The sequence below is a fragment of the Schistocerca serialis genome, chromosome 6 (genome assembly GCF_023864345.2).
Source record: "Schistocerca serialis cubense isolate TAMUIC-IGC-003099 chromosome 6, iqSchSeri2.2, whole genome shotgun sequence".
Taxonomy (NCBI): domain Eukaryota; kingdom Metazoa; phylum Arthropoda; class Insecta; order Orthoptera; family Acrididae; genus Schistocerca; species Schistocerca serialis.
In genome coordinates this window covers 440,547,181-440,573,474 of record NC_064643.1, presented here as the reverse complement: position 1 = coordinate 440,573,474, position 26,294 = coordinate 440,547,181, and the positions used below count along the sequence as shown (strand labels likewise).

The following is a 26,294-nucleotide window of genomic DNA, read 5'->3' as shown; positions in this document are numbered from 1 at the left end:
ACGAATAAAGTGTTGCATTACTTATTGAACGCCCCTTCTACTTTTGTGCCTTGCATGAGCTCCACTGGGCCCATGTATGCCCATGAGAATGTTCCCATAGCATAATGGGGCCGCAGGGAAAAAGGTGTCAAGGAGATTCTCTCCCTCCCATCGGTACGATGAAGAAGGTATCGAGACTCATCAAATCACGAAACGCTCTGCTACTGGGACAACGTCTAGTGCCGATAGTCACGTGCCCAATTCAATTGTAGTTGCTGATGTCGTGGTGCTAACGTTGGCACACACGTGGATCGTTGGTTGCTGAGGCCCATTGATAGGAATGTTCATTGCACTGTCTGTTCAGACACACTTGTACTCAGCCCAGCTTTAAAGTCTAATGTTAATTCCGCCACAGTTCTCTACCAGTCCTCTTTTGCCACTCTCCCCAACCTAAGACAACCGAGATCTGTAATGAGAGGTGGCTGCTCAAACCCATGACATCTCGACGTGGTTTCAACTTAGTTTCGCCACGTGGTCAAAACACTCATCACAGCACTTCTCGAACTTGCACAAGTCTTGTAGTTTCCGAAATGTTCGTACCTAGCCTCCATGTCATCACATTCTACCCTCGGTGAAACGCAGACAGATCGTGCGTCTTCCCCACTGTACACACGGACAGCACACTCAGTGATTCTACATGCACCATGCGTGTGTCTGACTAGCAGTCATTCCCCGCCAAGTGACACTGCTTCGCCTATCCCGGTTTGTATCGTTAGTAGGTCGATGGTCATAATGTTCTGGTTGCCCAGTGTACGCTTACGCCGCATGAGTTGTCGGCACAACAGCACGCTGCACGGCTCTCCAGCGCTCTGGCGGGCGCCTGCAGACCTACGTCCTGAATGAGTCCTTTTACAAGACTTGCCTATGGGCGAAGCAGTGAGCTTACGCGTATATGCTGCCATAAATAACAAAGTTTAGTATTATATCCACACTCAGTAACTGTAGCTGTACATAACGAAATAATAAGCAACCAGTTGCATAAAAGACATTCAATTTCTTTACCAGTAATGCGACAACTGTAACCTTCTGAAGAACGGCACCAATTCCCCAAAACCAGTAAAGAACTTCAAATCCTTTTATGAAACTGGGTGCTGCCATATCGCGTGTGAGTCATGACGTAAGGTACTGAACATGCAGTATATCGATACTAAAATTTTGTGGTGTGCAAGAGTGGTGTGAACTATTTTATTAGTGACAGAAGTGCATGATTAGGGGCCTCACACTATCGACTATTTACTGGGCACTTGTTATGACATAACCAGCGGGAGTATGGGAGGGGAGGGGACAAAGAGATGTTCGCGAAGCAGAGAAGCAAAGGACCACTAGATGTGGTGTTCTTTGGGACAGCAGGGCTAGGCGTTTTGGGATGGCGAATTCGATTGTGCAATTAGGTTGTGACAAATCAAGTCCGCAATGCCTAATTTTTAGCAGAGGGATGTGCAGAGATACGCATGAGTGGTGTAGTGCTATAAGTCAACATTGCCCTGACAGAGGGTTGATTAACACACTAACGTTCTGCACAGATGTTCCCCAGATTGCTACAACTTTGTCCAAACTGTGGGGCATGGAGTCTAGTTGCTCCTCTTCTCCACATACAGCAAGCAGGTACCAAAGGTACTGGCACACTCTTGAGAACTGCGATACTTGCTGATAATACGAGTGCAAGTACATGGATAAATGGCCCAAACACATCTATACCACCTACAGCTAGAAGGATAGTGGAATAGGCTTGTAATTGGTTCACAGCAAACATGGCGTAAGTGGTGGGACAAGCTATGTTCTGGTGCATTTTGTTAGTACAGATTGCCTACATTAGGGGCAGGTATGCACTCAGAGGCAGACGTTTTGTTTTCCTTTCGTTGACAGCTACTTAACCTATTATTCTCCTTTGATTGACAGGTACTTAACCTATTGTTCTCCTTTGATTGACAAGACCTTAACTTATTGTTCTGCTAAAAGGATCCTTCCTTTTGATTGACAGGCGCTTAACCTATTGTCACCCCAACCCCCACACTCCCCTTCCCCCTCAGGAAACCACCCCTCTCGCTGCTACAGGTACACTATAAGGTCAATCTGTTAGTACAGATTGCCTACATTAGGGGCAGGTATGCACTCAGAGGCAGACGTTTTGTTTTCCTTTCGTTGACAGCTACTTAACCTATTATTCTCCTTTGATTGACAGGTACTTAACCTATTGTTCTCCTTTGATTGACAAGACCTTAACTTATTGTTCTGCTAAAAGGATCCTTCCTTTTGATTGACAGGCGCTTAACCTATTGTCACCCCAACCCCCACACTCCCCTTCCCCCTCAGGAAACCACCCCTCTCGCTGCTACAGGTACACTATAAGGTCAATCTGTTAGTACAGATTGCCTACATTAGGGGCAGGTATGCACTCAGAGGCAGACGTTTTGTTTTCCTTTCGTTGACAGCTACTTAACCTATTATTCTCCTTTGATTGACAGGTACTTAACCTATTGTTCTCCTTTGATTGACAAGACCTTAACTTATTGTTCTGCTAAAAGGATCCTTCCTTTTGATTGACAGGCGCTTAACCTATTGTCACCCCAACCCCCACACTCCCCTTCCCCCTCAGGAAACCACCCCTCTCGCTGCTACAGGTACACTATAAGGTCAATCTGTTAGTACAGATTGCCTACATTAGGGGCAGGTATGCACTCAGAGGCAGACGTTTTGTTTTCCTTTCGTTGACAGCTACTTAACCTATTATTCTCCTTTGATTGACAGGTACTTAACCTATTGTTCTCCTTTGATTGACAAGACCTTAACTTATTGTTCTGCTAAAAGGATCCTTCCTTTTGATTGACAGGCGCTTAACCTATTATCGCCACAACCCCCACACTCCCCTTCCCCCTCAGGAAACCACCCCTCTCGCTGCTACAGGTACACTATAAGGTCTGAGTTATTGGATAGCCCCTCTCACTCTTATCTCTTTGATTGATCACTGAATTAAATTCATCAATTAATTAACCTCTTCCCCTCTGGTAAACCCCCTCCCCTCACACCCTCCCTCCTTGATATTGGCGGGAAAAAGACTCAGTTGATCGGTCATATTAAGGGAATTCGACCGTAGTGTATGGAATATTGCTTAAACAATTTAGACAATGTATAGAATATTGTTTAGTTATTATGGTAGTATATGGAATATAGCTTATCTATTTACTTAAAGAATTTGTCCGGAAATCGATTGCTGCTATGGAATATTGTTTAAACTATGTGTGGAATATCGTTTATTTAAACAATTTAGAGGATTCAAGGCAGTGTATGAAATATAGTTTATTTATTTATTTAAAGAACTTTTCAGGAAATCCATCACTACCACTGCCACCCCATCTCCGCCCCCTCGCCCCCTGCCTGCTCCCACCCCCCCACCCCCCCCTGCCACCTGACCTTTACCTGGAAATTGGCGGCTCTGAGGTGGAGAGGAAGTGTCTCACAAAGGGGAAATTCAAGGGTATATTGTTCTTTAATAAAAAATTAGTTTTTTGAGGCTTGGATTTCTCTTGCTCATCATTCTCTTCATTTGGAAAGATGCAGGTCTTATGAGAAGTAATTATATTTATCACATTTCTTTTTTTTCCGATTGCGCGGGGAATACCGTCATGAAACACACATCACACGTAATTACACACAGTTAAAAATCTTTCGATTGTGAAGCACGCACCACCCACCACCCCCTGTACACTGGACCACACAGGGCACTACTGCACACACTCCCAGGAGTCGGGATGCAGCAGCGCCCCTCGTGGACTGACGACACGGGCGTCAGTTGGCGAACCATGTGCAGGTGTCATTTCGGCTCCCCCATGACACCTGAGAAATACCTGTCGAAATACGTGTTCATCTAGGTACCGTTGCTGTTGCAACACCCCTCTACCTGTGTATACTGACGTCACAGGTCGCGCTATAGAAATCTGGTCCAATGCTTCCCAGAATAGCATAGGGTGCATTGTTCCTAGCGATCCTAAAGGGACAGCCCACCCATTATATATCAGTCCCGTTACGGAATTCGTAAAGTGCTGCAGAAATAGTTAACTGTCGCTTTTGTAGGATCTTTCGTGGTGTCCCAGATTGTCTACATGGAAATTCGTGTCCTAACAGCACCTGTTTACGAAAATATCCCAAAATAACACCGGCAGCATTCTTCCTGATACCCCTAACTAGGCACCCCGTGCGTCACATGTTACCCTTCCTGGAAATCGCGACGTCTGGCTTTCAACATACATCTCCGAAATGGTGAATGTTCCCGCTGTTATGTAGATGCTCCTACGTCCCAGCACGAAGGATGTCTTGCGAATGAACGGAACATTCTGATTGGCTCTTACTGAATTTACCCGCCAAATTACTGATGCTGCCAGTGTGGAAGCCCTATCCAGCTATTCCTTTCTGCAGACGAGACTTTCAGCACCAAAACTATTTTGTACAGATCGCCATACTGCACTGACAGTTAAACTCCGCAAAAATGGCCTACAGATCATCAAATACATCCAGCATACTCACTGTGCTGCAATGCAGCGCCGACGGTGAAAATTGCCACCATAAATGTGGCCAATGTCCGCAGCCACGAAAGAACACGTCAGCCAGTGAAAGGCCAGCCGGTGGCTGATGACACCTTACCCCAGGAGGATCTGAGTTGTAGGAGTTTGAACACTGTCAATACTCCCAGCAAAAACACTCATTGTTTTGAATCTTCTCAAATTCCCGCAGAGCATAAATGTGACACACATGGTCCCAAAGGCAACACAACTCAAACTTGGTATTAGTTCACTATTTACCAATTCATGAGAGCCACGAGCCAAATCATCTTAAATCAAAAGCTTTCTCTGACTCTCTGAACTGGTGTACAAAAGATGGCATGCTTGCTTGCTGCTATGCTTTCTATGCCTCTCATAAGAATATTGGGAACCAGAAACGTATTTATCAGTGTAACTACAATTAAATATTAGGATTGCTGCCACAATCTGACACCGAGCAATGTACTTGTATGTCTCCTCTTTACGACTGTGTTTCTGGAACGAATCTCAGTGTCCATAGCGCGCATAATTTTCCATGTAAAAAATATTTTTCATTCCACTTACACCTATCGATGTGCTGAATCTATACCTCCCTCACGATAGGACACTCAGTAGCAACCACCAGACACTCGTACATATACTGTGAAGACTGTTGTACAAAAACCGGGTCAGTTTCCCTCAGCACAAAGGCATCACCATTTCTGGTCTTGACCTGCTTGCTTGCTTGCATGCTTTATACATCAATCACAAGACTCTGGGACTACAAGAACACATGTATTTTCACATGGTTTCCCAGAATATTATACCACTTACGTGATACTTCTCGATATCAAGCACATAGCAATATCGCTTGCCTAGCAGTATGGGTGGTAGACGTGACTGGAACCTGAGGGACGCAGATCTGCTTCAGACTGCAGTATCTGTATGAAGTTTGGGGATGCACCACAATGCAGTAGCAAAACCCTCGTCCTTCTCACAGTTCCCGTTTTATCTTTTAAAATACCTTGTGTTGCAGGAGCAGGCTTCGTTTGGTGCTGAGCTTACACATCATACAAAGTTGACAGAGCTACGACAACATGTTCCCGTTTCCACCGAATGGTCAGAACGAAGTCCTGTGGCACTAACTCAGCTCAGCCTCTTTATACACGGGTTGCAGAGGTGGTAGATAAAGCTTTCACCGACTTCTTCTCAATTCCGATTTAAATTGGAACGATCACATGCTCAAAGCTGCAGGGATGGTAGTACAGAGTCTGAGGGGCAGTTGAAAGATGTGTAGGTAATACCTAAAACCACATTGGAATTTTGCTGAAGTAGACAGGTTCGAGTAAGGTGACTAGTTTCGAGATATGGGAGTATCAGAAATGTGGTTCACTAATGGCTGTAATCATTAAAGGAAGTCTCCATAGGATCCAATGCAGGTATGTGGTTGAATGGAAGGACCTGATTCCAAATCCCAGGCAGCATTTCTAGCAGATAGAGTAACACTAGAGATCTGAGAAGCTTGTTTACGTTTCTTACGATCTCAGTCAGCACACCATCTACTGTTTGTGATATTTCTCAATCAGCCTTCGCCTGTAGTCCTGTGAGTATATCGCAGAACCTCTGACATGCCATTGAGGCAGAATACGTTATAAATATTGAAGAAATATCTAGCGGCGGCATGAGAAAGTTGCAAATACTGGTTTCATTGCATGTTCCTTAGCCGAATCACAAAATTCAGCGATTTTATCATGAGGATGCATCGTGGGCTACAGCTGGTCTGATAATATACACTCCTATGATCACCATCCATATTCATTGGCACGGTATTTGTCTGGAAAACACAATTGATTCACAAGTTATTCCATACATTGATTCGTAAAGGCAGTGTAGCTTTTAACATGAATACTTGTGTGCACATGTAGAACCAAGACCGATTGCGATAGAAATATGGTTGTTGCGACTGATTTTCTCTCTCTTTTTTTTAAAACATATATAGCGGTTTGTAAGACGGTTACACCTCTATTTCTAAGACACAGCGGTAATACTCGTAGGAAAAACTTATGAGACATGTCCACCCATCACAGATTTTTCGCTCAGGATTGTTTTCTATCGCCAGTAATCAGTTATTGACGAAGTATTATGCTTAGTAGTAGGGGTTGCGTGATAGGTTCGCATTGAGCATCAGGCTTATAAAGTATGTGTGTTTGTGAATGTGTGTGTGTGTGTGTGTGTGTGTGTGTGTGTGTGTGTGTGTGTGTGTGTGTGTGTGTGTGTATTCCGACATGTTCAGAGGAAATGACTATGTCCAGTCGTAAGGAAGGTATGGATTTGACTTGGAATACTGTGACAGCAAAGGGCAGAGTATGTCAAGTCATAAGAATGGTACAGATATTTCTATTTCTAGGGACACAGCTGTCAGCAGTGTGTATTTCTGATACTTCCCTCGTTGTCAAATGTCATCCATCTGCGATCGTAATATTTAATTGTAAGTACAGTGATAAAATATATATGTGGCCAGTTTTCTAGGATGATTCTGATTATACGTGCTTGGCGCACAATGGTGGTGACCTGTCAACGCCTGTGACGGGTGCAAGGTGTTTTAAATTCTGAGAAAAATGGTAATAAGCTGTAGAAAAATGTATACAGCATGTATAAGAATCAAGTGTATCAATGTGTCAAGAAGGAACAGAGACTGAAAGATTAAGAGCAACGTGCTCGGATTAAAAAGGACTTATAAGACAGGGATGCAGACTCTTCCTAACTGTGCAATGTGTGCATGGAAGAAACTATGATCGAAATTAAATGTAGGTTCAAGAGTGGGATTAAAATTCAGAATGAAAGAATATTAATGATAACATTCACTGATGGTAATATCATCCTCAGTGAAAACGAGGAAGGATTACCGGACATGCTGAATGGAGCTAACAGTCTACTGAACACACATTGTGGATTGAGGGTTAACAGAAGGACAAAAGTAATGTGTAATAACAGAAACGAGAGTTGTGAGAAACTCACCATCAAATTTTGGGACCATGAAATAGACGGAGTGAAGGATTTCTTCTACCTTGGCAGCGAAATAACCTATTATGGAGAAAGCAAGGAGTATCTAAAATGCTTACTTCTTCAGGGAAAGAACGCTCTGAAGTGAAAAGAAATCCACTAATATCAAACATACGCCTTAATACGAGGAAGAAATTCCTGAGAATGTACATCTGCAGCGCAGCATTCTATGAAAGTGAATCATGGATTCTGCGGAAACCGGTAAAGAACAGCATGGATGCGTCGTGTAGAAGGGTGTTGAAAACTAGTTGTAGTGTACGTCTGTATCTGGAGCTTAAGAGTGCTCAACGCCGAGGTTAATAGCGCTCTTACACATATTGAGAAAACTAATGTGGATAAAAGGACTAAGACTGTTGGCACCCAGAGGATGAAACGTATAAAATGACACTCATTCACTCACTCACTCCGCACTCTCGTTGACCCTACACAATCACTCTATCTGACAGGTGCTGTACCTTGGATTAAAACAGACGTAAAACCACATAAGAACCAAAAGAAAGGCACAGGGAAATGTGACTGGCTGAGCAGTTAGAAGAGACGTGGCTGAGCCAATCAACCTGTTAACACACTGAGAACATCTCCCTACAATTTTAGGAAACCGTTTTGACAAATCACAGCATCTTAAATATCTCACCGCATTCGTTTGAACGTTACTTAAAATAGAGGGCAGGTCTGTCGGCAAATCTGACTCTGCTCTCTGATCAGAAAGTAAAACACAGTCTAATAAAATATGGCACACTGTATTCTGTAGACCACAGCACCTTACGTTGGAGGATCCTCTCGCCGGGGCAAGAAGCCATGCTTCATGGGGCTGTGGCCTAGCGAATGCGAGTAAGGAGAACCTCGTCCCGTCTGCGTAGCTGGAAGGAGGTACACCACGGCCGCGTTGCGAGCTTAATGAGACGGAGCTTGACGTCTATCACTTCCAGCCACTCATCTTCCCACGGACGCAGGACTCTGTACCTCAACAGCGAGACGACAGCATACACCGGGGCGACACAGAGAACTACTGCCCTTTCGTTCCCCGCAATATCCATATGCCCTGGCGCCCTGCAGAAATACTGGGTGTGCTTGTAAGAAATGAGGTTCTCTGTAGACTCGGGGAGGAAAGAAATATGAGGGTAACACTGACAAAAAGAAGGGACAAGGATAATATACGTTCAGGCATCAGGGAGTGCCTCTCATGGTACAAGCGGGAGCTGTAGCGGGTGAAAACTAGACTGGAGTATGCTATTGTTGTTGTGATGTCGTGGTGGTGGTAGTCTTCAGTCAAAAGAGTGGTTTGTTGCAACTCTCCATGCTATCCTATCATGCGCAAGCTCTTCATCTCCGAGTAACCACTAACCTACATCCTTCTGAATCTGCTTACTGTATTCATCTCTTGGTCTCCCTTTACGATTTTTACCCTCCACGCATCCCTGTAGGACTAAACTGGTGATCCCTTGATACCTCAGAATGTGTCCTACCAACAAATCCCTTCCTCCAGTCAAGTTGTGCCACGAATTCCTCTTCACCCTAGTTCTGTTCAATACCTCCTCATTAGTTACATGATCTACACGTCTAATCTTCAGCATTCTTCTGTATCACCACATTTCAAAGGCTTCTATTCTCCTCTTGTCTAAACTCTTTATCGTCCATGTTTTGCTTCCATACACGGGTACACTCCATACAAGTACTTTCAGAAAAGACTTCCTGACACTTAAATCTTTATTCGATGTTAACAAACTTATTTTTTTCAGAAACGCTTTTCTTGCCGTTCCGAGTCTACACTTTATATCCTCTCTACGTCGACCGTCATCTATTATTTTGCTGCGCAAAAGCTCGTCTACTACTTTCAGTTTCTTATTTCCTAATGTAATTTCCGTATAATGCGACTACGGTCCATTATTCTCGTTTTGCTTTTGTTGATGTTCATCTTATATCCTCCTTCCAAGACACTGTCTATGATGTCTCTGACAGAATCATAATCTCATCGGCAAACCTCATAGTTTTTATTTCTTCTCCCAGTACTTTAATTCGTGCTCCAAATTTTTCTTTTGTTTCTTTTACTGCTTGCTCAGTATACAGATTGAATAACATTGGGGATAGGCTATAACACTGTCTCCCTCCCTCCTCAACCAGTGCTTCCCTTTCCTGCCCCTCGACTCCTATAACTGCCATCTGGTTTCCGTACAAAGTGTAAATAGCCTTCCGCTCCCGGTATTTTACCCCTGCCACCATTAGAATTTGAAACGGACTAATCCAGTCGGCACTGTCAAAAGCTTTCTCTAAGCCTTTTTTTTGTGTCATCCGTCTTCTGACTGGTTTGATGCGGCTTGCCAGCAGGATTTCCTCTCCTGTGCCAACTTCTTCATCTGAGTAGCACTTGCAAACTACATCTTCAATTATTTGCTGGATGTATTCCAATCTCTGTCTTCCTCTACAGTTTCTACCCTCTGCAGCTCCCTCTAGTATCATGGAAGTCATTCCCTGATGTCTCAACAGATGTCGTATCACCTTGTCCCTTCTTCTTGCCAGTGTTTTCCGCATATTCCTTTTCTCTGCACCGGCCGCTGTGACCGAGCGGTTCTAGGCGCTTCAGTCCGGAACGGTTCTGCTGCTACGGTCGCAGGTTCGAATCCTGCCTCGGGCATGGATGTGTGTGATGTCCTTAGGTTAGTTAGGTTTAAGTAGTTCTAAGTCTAGGGGTCTGATGGCGCCAGATGTTAAGTCCCATAGTCCTGAGAGCCATTTGAACCATTTTTCCCTCTCCGATTCTGCGCAGGTCCTCCTCATTCCTTACCTTATCAGTCCACTGCCACACAGTGATGTGCTCCAAACGTACATTCTCAGAAATTTCTTCCTCAGATTAATATGTTTGATACTAGTACACTTCTCTTGGCCAGGAATGCCCCTTTCGCTAGTGACAGTCTACTTTTTTTGTCCTCCTTGCTCCGACCTTGGTTATTTTACTGCCTAGGTAAAAGAATTCCATAATTTCATCTACTTCCTGAGCATAAATGCTGATGTTAAGTTTCTCGCTGTTCTCATTTCTGCTACTTCTCATTACATTCGTCTTTCTTCGATTTACTCTCAACCCACTTTCTGTACTCATTAGACTGTTCAATCCATTTAGCAGATCCTGTAATTCTTCTTCACTTTCTCTCAGGACAGCAATGTCATCAGCGAATCGTACCATTGATACCCTTTCATCTTGAATTTTAATCCCACTCCTAAATCTTTTATTTCTGTCATTGCTTCTTCGATATGTAGATTGATCAGTAGGGGCGAAAGACTATATCTCTGTCTTACACCCTTTTTAATACGACCACTTCGTTATTGGTTGTCTATTCTTATTATTCCCTCCTGGTTCTTGTACACATCGGATATAATCCGTCTCTCCCTATAGATTACCCCTATTTTGCTCAGAATTTCGAACATATTGCACCGTTTTACATTGTCGAACGCTTTTTCCAGGTCGACAAATCCTATGAACGTGTCTTGATTTCCATTATCATCCGTAACGTCCGAATAGCCTCTCTGGTGCCTTTACTTTTCCTAAAGCCAAACTGATCGTCATCTAATACATCCTCAATTTTCTTTCCCATTAAAACGTCCCCTTGGAAAAATTAGTGAATTATTGTGCTGGTAAACCCCTTACGTTATTTGATTTTCAAACAGCTGAGCAAAACTGAACGTACTCAGACATTTCTCTCTTTACTTATTCTGATCATCACTAAACTGACACACAATATTTTCAGCGCAACGCAATCTGACTTTTAATAATCCCTACAAAAGAATGGCCCTGACTAACAATAACCTATACTTTTCATGAATCACTTACCTCACAAAAGTCCTCATTACTCGAACTACTGCAATACAGCGAGCGCCAATAGTGCCAGCTAAATAAAAGATTCTAACTACTGAAGTCACTAACTATTGATGGGCATAGTTAGCAAATGAAAGATTTTGACAAAGAACAAACAATGCAGTTACCTTTATACTGTTCAAAAGTCATAATATATATATCAGTTCATGACATGCAGTCTTACAAATTTACGGCCTGTGATGGACACACGTCCAGATCATCCGCTCTCAAAACTCCATCTGTCCCCCCACATCCACCACTGCTGGCGGCTCACCTCCAACTGCGCAACGCTATGCGCTGTTAACAGCCAGCTGCCCAACACTACAATAGCAAATTCCAACTGCACACAGCACAGTCAGTGATTTTCATATAGATCGCTACATGGCGTTACCAGCATAAAAACCTAAACAGCCTACTTACACCATTCTTCTGTACATTATTTTTGTCAGCATCTTGGATGAATGAGCTGTTAAGCTGATTTTACGATAATTGTCGCATTTGTCTGCTCTTGCAGTCTCCTGAATAGTGTGCATGAGATTTTTTCGAAAGTCAGATGGCGTGTCGCCATACTCATACATTTTACACACCAACCAGAATGGTCGTTTTAGAAATTCTGATGGAATATTATATATCCATTCTGCCTTATATGATCTAAAGTCTTCCAAAGCTCTCTTAAATTCTGATTTTAATACTGGATTCCCTATTCCTTCTTAATCGGCTCCTGTTTCTTCTTCGATCACATCAGACAGATCTTCCACTCAGAGAGGCCTTCAATATACTCTTTCCACCTATCCGCTTTCTCCTCTGCATTTAACAAAGGAATTCCCGTAGCACTCTTAATGTTGCCACCCTTGCTTTTAATGTCACCGAAAGCCGTTTTTGCTTTCCTGTGTGCTGAGTCAATCCATCCGTCAATCATTTCTTTTTAGATTTCTTCACATTTTTCATGCAGTCATTTCGTCTTAGCTTCCCTGCACTTCCTATTTATTTCATTCCTCAGTGACTTGTTTTTCTGGATTCCTGAATTTCCCTGAACAGTTTTGTACTGCTTTCTTTCACCGATCAACCGAAGTATTTCTTCTGAAACCCATGGTTTCTTCGCACTTAGCTTCTTTGTACCTATGTTTTATTTCCAACTTCTGTGATTACCCTTTTTAGAGATGTCCATTCCTCTTCAACTGTACTGCCTACTGAGCTATTCCTTATTACTGTATATATAGCCTTAGAGAACTTCAAGCGTGTCTCGCCATTCCTTAGTACGTCTGTATCCCACTTCTTTGCCTATTGATTCTTCCTGACTAATCTCTTAAACTTTAGCCTACTCTTCATCACTACTACATAGTGATCCGAGTCTATATGTGCTCCTGGTTACGACTTACAATCTATTACTATGATTTGCTGTAACTGAAATCTTGCCGTAACACCCAGCCTTTTTCAAGTGTACCTCCTCCTCTTGTGGCTCTTGAACAGTGTATTCGCTATTACTAGCTAAAATTTATTACAGAACTCAATTAGTCTTTCTCCTCTCTCATTCCTTGTCCCAAGACTATATTCTTCTGTAACCATTTCTTCTGTTCTTTCCTTACAACTGCATTCCGGGCCCCCATGACTATTAGATTTTCATCTCCCTTTATGTACTGTATTTCCCTTTCAATAACCGATATACTTCATCTGTCTCTTCATTTTTAGATTGGGACGTCGGCATGTATACTTTTACTATCGTTGGTTGTTGGTTTGCTGTCGATTCTGATAAGAACAGCCCTATCACTGAACTGCTACAGTAACACACTCTTTGCCCTACCTTCCTATTACTAATAAAACCTACACCCGTTATACCATTTTCTGCTGCTGTTGACATTATCCTATGCTCATCTGACCAGAAATCCTTGTCTTCTTTCCATTTCACTTCACTGAACCCTACTACATTTATATTGAGCCTTTGCATTTCTCTTTCCAGATTTTCTAGCTTCCCTACCAAGTCGAAGCTTCTGACGTTCCACGCCCCGATTCATACAAGGTTATGCTTTTGTTGGTTTTTCAATCTTTTTCTAATGGTCACCTCCACCTTGGCAGTCCCCTCCCAGTGATCCAAATGGGGGACTATTCCGGAATCTTTGTATTACAGAGCTGCTGTGACAAAAGTTGCAGTTTTCAGGCCTACAGTAGGCAAACGTGCAGGGGAACTTTTTTTACAGTATTTTTCAGGTGTCTTTTCCAATGGTATTTGTTGTCACCGTAGAATAGGAACGAGTGTGATGTAGCTAGACGTTTGGCGAGAGCGCTGAAAAGACTTTGTCAGTTAATAAAATGGAAAGAAAGCTTCTGATACTTCCTTTGATCGCTTGTACGTATACTGGATTATTAGTTTGGACAGGACGAGTCTGCCACCTTCAGATCCACAGAGTACCGGTTATTAAATCATGATGTGCGATAAACCGCACGTTTGTTTTCGTACCATCGAAACGGACTCATAATAAATAGATAGTTGAACGCAAAAAAATATAGTTGTGTCTTCATGGCAAGATAGTCACACATGTGTGGCATATCAAGAGGTGCTGCATGTGTCTGGATTGGCTGCCGGCTACAAATTGTCATTTGAATTAACTCAAACTGAGAGACTCTAAAACTTAAATGTTTTATTAACGAAACATCAACTTCCAAACACGCATGATTTTAATCTGTTTCTAACGGTGCTCTACTAGAATTTTGGTTACTTGCCAGTAAATCCGGTGGAGTGGATAAATAAAATCGATATACAGAACAGTATATTGGGAACTCTGCATTTATGACCACAACGAAGGCTCTCTTAAGCTTCAGCATGGTTACGTTTCAGACTAGGAGTGGCTGATAAACGCCGAAGACCTCACACACGTAGTAATTGCACAGAAAATGAAAGACTACACTTAAAACACTTTCCAGATGGCCCTCTCAGTCGTTTGAGAGCCATTTCTGGTGTGTTCGCAGTTTCCATATCCCGAATACTCTTCTGAAAGTTCTTAGGCTGGCTCTGAGCACTATGGGACTTAACATCTATGGTCATCAGTCCCCTAGAACTTAGAACTACTTAAACCTAACTAACCTAAGGACAGCACACAACACCCAGCCATCACGAGGCAGAGAAAATCCCTGACCCCGCCGGGAATCGAACCCGGGAACCCGGGCGTGGGAAGCGAGAACGCTACCGCAAGATCGCGAGATGCGGGCAAGTTCTTAGGAAATTCCTCTAAACAGACAACATGAGGCACTTCTTGATGTGCCACACTTGTCTGAATCTGTCCTGCCACGAAGACACAGATATTTTTTTAATGTTCTACTCTCTTTTTATTATGGGTCGGCTCCGATGGTACGAAAAGAAACGTGCTGTTTCTTTGTCAGCATGATTTAAAAACCTGTACTCTGTGGATCTGAAGGTGGCAGGTTAGTCTTGTCGAAACTAGTAATCAGTGCAATAAAAAACTTCACATCAGAAGCTTTCTTTACACCGAACTAATTGATCGCTCTCCAGCCGACAATGTCAGGTATTTATGATTGAGAAAATCGCCAAGAATATTCTTATAAATGCATTCAGCCATTGCAATCCTGCAGTGTCATCTTTAGGCTGCCTGCCGCTGTCGTTAAGCGGTACCGCTGGCTAGCCTAATAACCGAAACGAGCGCACAGCATTTAGCGTCACTGGCGGTCGGCAACAGGACGCGGGGTTCTGTGACGTCAGCTGAGACGCTGGGAGAAGGGGACCACCGAGGCTGCCGGCAATCGCCCGACCACCGCCTCTGGTTGTTGTCTTCCGCTTCCGCCAAGGTCGCGCCGCGACGACCGCATTACGTCACTCTGGGCAGCGCTACTTCCGTAAGCAGGCAGCGACATCCTCCTGCGGTAATGTAATTATCTCTCTATCAACAGAGGTTCACATCCTCCTGCGGTAGTGCAGTTATCTCTCTATCAACAGAGGTTCACGACTCTGTTTCGAAAGAAAAAGTAACAAGTACAATTCTGGCTTACTCGCCGTGCCTCTTCAAGTTATCACGCCGAAGGCCATAACCGATTCGTTGTTAGGAGATAAACTCTTCGGATGTAAGCTCTATCAACTGCTACAAAACGTCGGTCAGCAGTAGGGACAATAAGGTGGGTATTCACTGAGGCGTCGTATTGTGTTTTGTGTTCTCTGCAGTGTTTACATCGAAAGTACGTGCACTGGGCTGCACCGCACCGCACGATCGGGAAATGTGGCGACTCATTTGGCGATTGCTGCTGCTGCGAGGCCAACGAGAAAGAAAGGCCGCGACGCGTACGCCACGAAGGCAGGCCTCAGCTCGCTCGTTCAGCTCAGCAGACAAACTGCGTTTCTTCACCTGTTAACTCATATCTACGAGGGTTATCCAGAAAGTAAGTTCCGATCGGTCGCGAAATGGAAACCACAGTGAAAACCAGAAACGTTTTATTTGCAACAGTTATGTACACCTTCCACCAACTTCTCTACATTGTCGCCGCTCCAACTTCGATTGTTGTCGTAGTGTTGTATCAACTTTCCAATATCCTCGTCATAGAAAGCAGCCGCCTGTGCTTCCGGCCAGTTATCTGCACTGGTCTGCAGATCGTTGTCTGCGGAAAAATTTTGTCTACATAGCCAGCGGTTCTTGTGGGCAGAGATGAGACTTAGGGGGAGCCAATTACAGACTGTATTGTGGGTGATCATACACTTCTCATCGGAAACGCTGCAGGAGCGTCTTCATTGCCCCTGCAGTGTGCGGCCGGGAATTGGCATGAAGAAGGAACTGCTCGACAGTTGTGTTATGTGGGCTGCATGACACAGGCGAAATCTCTAACGAGGCCCTCATACTTCGCGGGAGACGCTATTCCCTGCGCATCTATAAGTGCTCACTGTTCACTTAAAAGTGAAAAGAGCGACGCGACACGATCGACGGGCATACTACAGACACAGCCCGACTCATCTATGCAAAGCTTTACTGGATTTTCCCAATGGTTTCCATTTCGCGACCGATCGGAACTTACTTACTGGACAACCCTCGTAGGTGTGTACATACAAACAAGAATTGCATTTTCTACTGGAATCCGCTGTTATGGAGTCTGTTATTAGCCCTTCCATGATCGGAAGTGCATACGCCTGCTAATAATTTGTTACGGCTGTACTGGGATACAATAAAATAAAAATCAAGCCAAAATTATTATCAGTTGCATAAGGAAGCATTTCTTGTATGAAATGGGGACCTTAGGAGGAGAGATTAAATGCTATAAACAAGCCGTTATAACATTTATATCGAGTATTATCTTAAATTGAATTTTGTTACAGTATTGGTAAACAGTAAGACTACTTAATTGCAGATTCCAGTACAAGATGGAATTGTCGTTAGTGCGTACATACCCAGCTGTGAGTTAACAGGTGTAGGAACGTAGTTTGTCTACCGAACTGAGCGAGTGAGCGAGTTCAGGCCTACCTTCCTGGCGTTCGCGCCGCCGCCTGTCTTTCTCGTGGGCCTAGCTGCTGCAGTGCGTGACGTCACAGGCCATTCTGCGTGTGGGACGGTACGACACGAAGCAAAAGTGGGTGTTTAGAAGCGGTAAGGAAGATTTGTAGAAGATACAGTGAAAATATGGAACACTTATCAACCCCGTGAACAATTTTAAACTTTATAAAATTGGTTCAAATGGCTCTGAGTACTATGGGCCTTAACTTCTGAGGTCATCAGTCCCCTAGAACTTAGAACTACTTAAACCTAACTAACGTAAGGACATCACACAAATCCATGCCCGAGGCAGGATTCGAAACTGCGACCGTAGCGGTCACGCAGTTCCAGACAGTAGCGCCTAGAACCGCTCGGCCACCCCGGCCGGCTTAAACTTTATACAACCAAAGTACTTTAATGATTAATGAAGAGACAGTAACAAGAAAGAGACAGTAACAAAGTAATAACTTCAGGTTTTCTGTTTCTTTGTAAAAAAGATATTACAGATAGTAACAGACGAAGAGGGAATGAATAAAGTGAAACTTGTAAGAAAAAGAGACAACCTTGACGCTGACTATTTACCTTTTGCTGATGATTTTATAACCTTGACAGAAAACCTACAAGTTGACCTTAAACAGATAACATTTTCCAAGAATTTTGTTTGAAAAACCATATACATGACTAACGTTAAAGGTGCACCAAAATAAATTTAATCAAAATACGGAAAAATAAAGTTTCAGAATTTAAATACTTGGAAGAAGTAATACAGCTAGATGCTCTGGGAAGTAGCTAACATAAATGGACCCAAAAAATTGAACTGGTATTCCACTATACAAAGGACACATACAATAAAAATAGTCAAATAGTTAAATAAATGGGAGACGTAAGAACAATAGGTCGCCAAATTTTGAACGAAAGTATTAAAATGGAATTTGGAAATTGAAAAGCAACATGGAAATGTATGAAAAATTGCAGTAGAATACCAACAATGTGAAAGCCAAGTATTACATTTTACGGCCACTTAAATAAAATTGATAAGAAGAGGTTGACAAAAAATATTCTACTACTTTGACAAAAAATCAAAAATTGAAATTTAATGATTTATAGAAATTAAGAAAAATTGGGGATAAGATGAACGTAGAAAACAGACACGAATCCAGGGAAGACGAACAAAAACTTGAGCGTTTCCAGGACAAAACAGAAATAAGAGAGGAGGGACATGGATATAAGAAAGAACAAAACAATAGAGAGAAAGAATGAAAAAATATTGGGAAGCTAAACAAAGGAAAAAAAAATGTGATGTCTCAAATGAGCTGTTTCACTTTATCCTGACTCGACGAAATTCGAATTATGATAAAAATAGATAGCAACAGCGCTTTCCTCTCTGAAATTCGGAAAAGGACCATTGTTTTTGTTTTGTTATTCGCGCTAAGAATGGGACATCATTCAAATGCAATTTAGCTTTTCACGTCTGTATAAAATAATTCTGAATTGTAGGAAGAAATTAATGCCTGACTTTTTCGAACGCCGAAGTCTAGTAATATTGCAACTCCTTCAAGCTGCAGCATACCCGGAAATAGCAATGCCAGTGATGTGAAACAAGAAGGTAATAAAGGACAATTTGCAGCTGATGTTCTTCGACAACACTTTGGAAAATAAAAATAACTCTGGCAGAGAAAACAGAAAGAAAATTATGATTGCTAGTACGTTTCTTCGTCAGTATGACTCAAACGATCGGAATGTTCTCATTGTGACACAAAACGGAAATAAAAAAAGGGTACTGGATTTGGCAACTGCAACAGAAATGAAGATCGCTAAAGAAGTATGAGAATACGTTTCATAGAAGTGACAACTTGGAGTAAAGAGCTAAATGACTTCAGAACGTATTTTGTATTGCACTACCTGTATCGAAAGCTGCCCATTTCGCAGTTAAAAATAATTGTAATGAATCAGTTATGTTGAAAGTGAGTTCATTAAATCATGTCACAATCGTGTGCGTTTTAAAGCAAGTATAGTCTCTCCATAGGTTCAACAGCTGTTACGAACGACGCGTTTGACTGGATTATGCAGAACGAAATCATGGAGGAACGAATAGTTCTCATGAATGATAATACCATACGTCTTTCCTTCCTTGCTTTCCAATGCCCTTTATCCAGCCAGGGCCGGTCAGAATTAGTATGGTACTTCTCCTGTTTCATGAATAATGAACTGTAACCGTATATAGGCTATTATTAAGATGGGGTCGCCACTTCCAAAGGCATTTTAAAGCAGTAGTTCCCGCACCCTTCTCCTTCTGCGTCTAGTGTAACGGCAAGGTCAAATGGAATATAGTCTTCCAATGACTGCACATCGTGTGTCTGAGATGGGACTTGGGACCTAAAGTGGATGAGGGAAATCCTCTACAAACCAAATTCAAGCAGGCTGGCACAGTGGTCCCCATCGTTAATCAATGAGTTGGATTCAATCCAAGGCCAGTGACCCTATTCACACCCGAGAACCGGCGTTTTAACGTGTTCAACTACCTGGGCAAGCAATTTATTTCTTCTAGCAAATCCAGAAGAAGAGTTTGGAACTCTCCATGATGATTTTTTTGTTTTAGACGTTGGGCACCAAAATTGTTTTACACGTTTTCTTATCTTTTTATCTTTATCAAGCGGCATCAAAGCAATAATAATTTACCAATTGTTATGGCGTAAAGTCAAGCGCCGGCACGCCAGTCGGGATCGAGAGAGAAGAGAAGGCTGTGAGAAGAGGTCAGCCAATTGCACATTGACTGACCCCTCTCCAGGGCGACAACGAGACAGCAGCGGCTTTGTGTGAGGAGGACATAAGCGCTGCGACCGACTGGTGGCGGCGCAATTCCGTAGCAGCTTCAAGATTAGCGACATCGATAGCAGCGTCAACTTTAGTCACTTCGCTTGTACTCTCTATGTAGCACAGACAGGGTTGTTTATCCTGAAGAAGATTGATTATTTTGTATGTCGCCCTTTGCTTGCGACACATCTGTGGAATTGCCTAAGTTAAGTATTGTAATTTTCTTTTTGTAATAAAATTCATTAATACAACTGGTTTGATCGATTGTCTAGTGATCCGCATATGCAGGTTTCCTAGACACTACATGTTTGGCGACAAGGTTGGTCGAATACCATAGCGACAACCCAAAGCCTGGCTGGCACAGTTTTGTTTGTCGTGGGCTTTTGCGTTTTGCTGGTGCCTTAATTCTACTTTGTCTCTTCTTTGCAGGCGTATGTTTACCCGTTTAACAGTGTCTCTTATAGTGGTTTTTCTATTCAGTGTTTTCAGGTGTGTGTCGCAGAAATTTTCTTTGCTTGTGTGCTTATCTTTATTGCTTGCATTGTCGGTTTATTGCATCCGCCTATTCCACAATGAGCAACCCACCTCTCCAACCCTCTGCTCGGGCGCCACAAATGCAAGCGATAGATGCAGTGCAGCTAACACAGATGTTTCAGTTTCAGATGTACCAGATCGCCACTCTTCTAAACACGGTACAACAATTACTGGTAAATCAAACACCTAATGCCGCGCCACAGGCGACAACTGTAGCTCCGAGGGCCATACTGCCTTTTCGCCAGTTTAACAAAAGAGGAGAACAATGGCTTGAGTGGTTGCAAGAGGAAGAAGCCCACATCATTGCTCACGAAGTATCAGGTACTGTGAAACTACATTACTTTTTGTGAACCGGAGGAAGTGCAGTTGTTCGCCTCATTCAGAAATTTGTACCCTAGCGCCACTTCAAGTCAACTTTCCTATGACCAGGTTATAGAATCTCTGACTAACTATTATCACCAACAAGTGAATGTGGTGGCAGCTAGGTACCAATTCTTTTGTTGCAACAAAGATCAGATCAAACTTATTGTGAGTGGTTACAGATTTGCAGAGTATGATGAGGAAATGCAAATTCAAATGTGCTTGTAGTGCCTTATATTCAGATGTTATTCTGCGTGATGTGATCGAGTACAGTGTAACTACTGTCAAACTTAGAGAACAGACTTTGAAACAGTCAGATCCATGATTTCACCACATAGTGCAAATTATAGATCAGTATGATTAAGGTCCTGCGTCAACTGATAAATATGAGCAGCCACCACTTTGTCTGCTTGAGTCGACCACGACTGGCTCAGTAGGCAGCAACAGCACACGCACTCCGAGCCGCGTAAACAGTGCTCTAAACAGGCGGCAGTGAATAGAATTAAGTCATGTGCTATTCAAAGCACAAACGCCAAGATTGCCCATCCGGACAAGCATAGTGTTACACTTTTGGCAAGAAAGGTCACGTATGGTCCATATGTTTGTAATGGAACAAACATGAGAATTCTGCTCACTCACATAAATCTAGTCACAAGGCCCATGTAACCCATGCAGTGTATTCATAGCCCACTGCAGACATTAGCGAAACTAGCAAGCAAACAGTTTCTTCAGTGCTATGCCATTCCAACAAACTTTTTGTTCATTTGCATATTAGTGGAAAACGTGTGAAATTTCAGTTGGGCATGAGTGCCTCTCTTACATTGCTGAATACTAACACATATGAACTATTAGGCTCTCCACTCCTGTTTCAAACTAGCACTCACCCGATGGCTCATAATGGACAAGACATTTCCGTTCTCGAAATATGTGCTTTGTCTGCCATGTACCACTCACATACGCGAACTGTGACTTTGACTGTGCTACAATCACGCGACTCTGAGAACATATTTGGCTTTGATTCGTTTGATTTGTTTGGCTTTCAAATTCAGGACAATGTGTTGTCAGTAACTGCATTCAGTGCCACAGACAGTATAGCTAGGTTGCTGAAAGAATTCCCTGAACTGTTTTATGAAGGTCTAGACAAGGCTAACAATTTTGTTGCACATATTACTATGAAAGACAATGTTCAGACGAAATTGTGCCAGGTCAGACCTGTTCCCATTGCATTACAAAACAAAGTAGCTGCTGCACTTGAAGAATTGTCAAGATAACAGAGCTATTGCGCCCATAAAAGCTAGTCAGTGCGCAAGTCCACTGGTTTTGCTCCCCAAACATTCAGGTCGCATTCATCTCTGTGTTGACTTAAGGTCTACGGTCAACCCACAAACTGTGATTGATAGTTATCCATTGCCATCTCCAGAGGATCTCATGGACAGATTAGGCACTGGTCGCTACTTTTCAAAAATTGGTTCGCGGGATGCATATGTCCAAATATCACTAGATGAAGAATCTGAAAACGTGTGTGTTGTGAACACTCATTTGGGCTTGTTTAAATATTTGCATATGCCTTTTGTCAGTGCTTCCGCACCCTCCATTTTCCAACGGTATTTGGAACAGCTGACTAGTCAAGTACCAAACTGTTCAAACTATTTGACGATATTGTCGTAGCAGGTCGTACAAATGGATAACACATTGCAAATTTGTGTGTTTTGATTCGTGTCTTATCTGATGCAGGACTAAAGTGTAGACTGGAGAAATGTGATTTATTTAAACCTGTTTTGCAGTATCCTGGCCATGTCATAAACAGCCAAGGTGTACATCCTCTTCAGTCACATTTGTGAGTCATACGTGACCTGCCAGTTCCTCGTAATGTCACAGAATTGCAGTCAGTCTAAGGGAAAATGAACTATTATATTCGGTTCGTACCGAATGCTGCATAAATCGCAGCTCCATTTCATCGCTTGAGTCGCAAGAACGTCCCCTTTGTTTGGAGAGATGAGTGCCAATTAGCTTTTCGAAAACTTAAAGATGCATTGCTCAGTGATCGATGCTTCGTTCACTTTTATCAGAACAAAATGGTTGTGCTGGGAGCTGACGCTTCCTCTTGCGGAATAGGTGCAGTGCTTTTGTACGGAATTGGTGATACAGATAGACCTATTGTTTTCGCATCAGAAAGTGTTGCCCAAAGCTCAGTGTAACTATTCACAAATAGAGAAAGAACTACTGGCTATTGTGTATGGTGTCACCAAATTCCACCACTGTTTGTATGGCAGAAAATTCTATTTAGTAACGGATCGCAAGCCATTACAGTCATTGTTTCATCCGATGTAGCCAGTTCCTGTACGAACTGCCCAAAAATTGCAAAGATGGGCTTTGTTGTTGTCTCAATACCAGTACGAGATTGTGTATCGTCCGAGAGCTCATCATGGTAATGCGGACGCCCTTTCACGTCTTCCGATTGGCCCTGATACAGATTTGACGCTTCTGCTGCATCTTGTTGTCAAGTGTGTTGATCCCCAAAGCTTTGCGAAAAGAAGTGTTGCAGTTCCTTCACCAAGGACACTGGGGGATCGTTCGTACGAAACAACGCGTCGACACTGTACTTGGCATGGTAGGGACACTCAAATAGAACAGATGACGTCACAGCGTCACGCATGTGTGGAAAATCAGTAAGCTCCGCCACTAAAGTTCTCTGCTTGGCCTAAGTCGCTGTCATCATGGCAGCGTGTGCACATAGATTTTGCGGGACCTTTTTGGAACATTCGTTGGTTGGTTGTGGTAGACTCTTATTGCAAGTTTCCTTTTGCTGTGCCAGTGAACTCGACAACGTCACGTAGCACAGTTCAGGCACGGTCCTCTGTTTTCTGCCTCGAAGGTCTGCCTGGAGTCATAGTGTTGGACAAAGACCTCACTTCACGTCAAATGAATTTGAAACATTCTGTGAACGCAATAGCATACAGCATCTAACTAGTGCACCGTTCCATCCACAGTCAAACAGCGAAACGGAACGTTTCGTTAGAACCTTCAAGAAGCAGATGGCCAAACTTCGCACCGCACACACCAGGGATCAAGCATTGCAACAATTTCTCGCCTCGTATCGTTCGCATCCACGAGGTGGACCATCACCGGCGGAGTTGCTTCACGGCTGCCGCCATCGGACACTGCTCCACTTGCTCCACCCTCCTCAGCATCCGGCGCCGAAGGAAGGGAGCAAGTATCGCTTCCGCCGCATGATATTGTGTTTCTCAGGGTTTTTAGTGGCAGCAGACCGGGGGGCGAGAGGTGAGATCTTTCGTCGACTTGGCGTATGCATGTGTCTCATTTCAGGCCCAGACGGACTGCAGCGCCGACAGCACAATCAAATTCGCCACTGTCATGTGCACGGTGATCCTTCTGTATCTCTTCCCCCAGGTTCACGGATCCCGAGAACAGCGCGGCCACAGCAGCCGCCGGAGGCTGTCATCACGGCACCACGGGACGACCCCATGGAGATGGAGCCTCTGCTTCCTCCGCCTCCTCTTTTCCTACCGATGGAGCTAGACCCGCCTACGCCGCAGCGGCCGAGAGCTTCTACATCATGGTATGGGGACAGGAGGTGGACGCGTACCCTTCTGTGCGTTTTCTGGGGGACGTTTCCACCAGAGCGAATGGCGGAGTACGACCGGAAGTCTGACGTCCCCTGCAACCACAGCTTCCGGTCCATCAGAGCGTCCACGCTCCTGCCTCTCCTCTCATTGTCGTGCTCTTTATACGACGACTGTTTGTTGCTTTGCGGAGGGGGGGGGGGGGGGAGGAGGAATGTTACGGCGTTAAGTCAAGCGCCGGCACGCCAGTCGGGAACGAGAGAGAAGAGAAGGCTGTGAGAAGCAAGTCAGCGAATGGCACGCTGACCGACACCTCTCCAGGACGACAACGCGATATGCACCGGCCCCTATATGAAGAGGACATAGGCGCCGCGACCGACTCGTGACGGCCCAGTTCAATAGCAGCTTCAAGATTAGCGACTTCGATAGCAGCTTCAACTCTAGTAACTTCGCTTGTACTCTCTATGTAGCACAGACTTAGGATTGTTTATACTGAAAAAGATTTATTATTTTGTATGTCGCCCTTTGCTTGTGACTCATCTATGTAATTTCCAAAGTTAAGTACTGTAACTTTCTTTTTGTAATAAAACTCATTAATAGGACTGGTTTGATTTTCTAGCTATCCGAATTTAGCCGGCCGCTGTGGCCGAGCGGTTCTAGGCGCTTCAGTCCGGAACCAACCGGCTGCTACGGTCGCAGGTTCGAATCCTGCCTCGGGCATGGATGTGTGTGATGTCCTTACGTTAGTTAGGTTTAAGTAGTTCTAAGTCTAGGGGACAGGTGACCTCAGATGTTAAGTCCCATAGTGCTTAGATCCATTTGAACCATTTTTTTTAATCCGAGTATGCAGGCTTCCTAGACACACTACACTAATGTTATTAATTTCGTTACCGTCACACAGAAATCCAGCAGAACTGCAGCTTCAAACTGTTTGTTCGTTGCAGCACCGTCGATGATGAAAAGTCAACACATCTCTTCCTTTAGTGCGGCATTTATCACAACAGAACTTTCCCTCATCATTTGGGAAAGATCGGAACTTCTGATTCAAATTGCACATCCGATAGTTTTGAAAAGGAAATTTTATCTACTATGAAAATTCAAAGTTTGAATTTCTAACTTCAAAAATAAATAACTAAAAGAGTAGCAACATAATTTACCAGCCGTAGTATACCACCGGTTTACAGGGGAGGTTGCCTCCTCACAAGCTACCTGGGTTCACCACAAAAAAGTCGCTGTTTATATATCTACTACGTGGAGACTTTGAGGAATTCCCCAAGACCCTTCAGAAGAGCATTCGAGATGTGGGAACTACAAAGATGCCAGAAACGGCTCTCAGAAGATGGATAGAGGCCCGTCCCAAAAGATTTTTCAGTGTAGTCTTTCATTTGTTGTGCAAGTACTACGTGTGCGACACATTCAGCGTTTATCAGCCGGTCCTCTTCTCAAATGTGATCATAACAAAGCTTAAGAGATTCTCTGTTGCGGTGATAAATGCAGAGCTCCCAATACTCCATACTATAGTACGATCGTATTTATGCCCTCCACCAGACTCATTGGCGAGTAACACATATTCTAATGGAGCAAAGTTAATATGCTACCTCTTAAGAAAATGAGTAAAATGATGGTAAGTTTCTCGGTTAATGTTTCGGTAATGAAACATTTAAGTTTTAGAGTTTCTTCGTTTGATTGAATACATTAACTCTTCTCTTTTCTTTTCAATACATTTATTTCCAATATATAATACAATCTTCAGTTCGTCTTCCGCAACTAATTATGATCAAAGTAATTTTGTGACATGAATAAATAAAGTGTCACATAGTACTGTTCTTGTTTAGGAACAATTACATAAATATTTCCTCCGACTTCGATTAATCACTTGTGCAACATCCGATTACGAATTACGAATTCTGTCCCGAGAAAACCACCCCTGCTACATCTATAGTCAACGCTGTAGTTTGCCCCCAGGCACTTCATTGGCCTGTGTTGCCACTTTTCCGACGAAGCCCCTGATAGATTTGTAGGGAACATTTCTGGATCAGACTCTACAGTCATATCCGGGAGTGGATATCGGCAGCCT

At 43.4% G+C, this 26,294-nt stretch overlaps 1 long non-coding RNA gene across 2 annotated transcripts in view; it reads left to right on the top strand.

The window, feature by feature from the left end:
• The window catches only part of LOC126484197 (uncharacterized), a 641,002-nt gene extending 616,183 nt beyond the window's left edge, over positions 1-24,819 (top strand). Inside the window, exons 3-4 of one of the 2 annotated variants that reach the window (XR_007587823.1) lie at positions 20,396-20,594; positions 24,045-24,819. This is a non-coding gene — a long non-coding RNA (uncharacterized LOC126484197). Of the gene's footprint in view, positions 1-20,395 lie in introns of both variants that reach the window. The other variant, XR_007587822.1, reaches the window with a different exon arrangement.
• Positions 24,820-26,294: the final 1,475 nt, after the last annotated feature.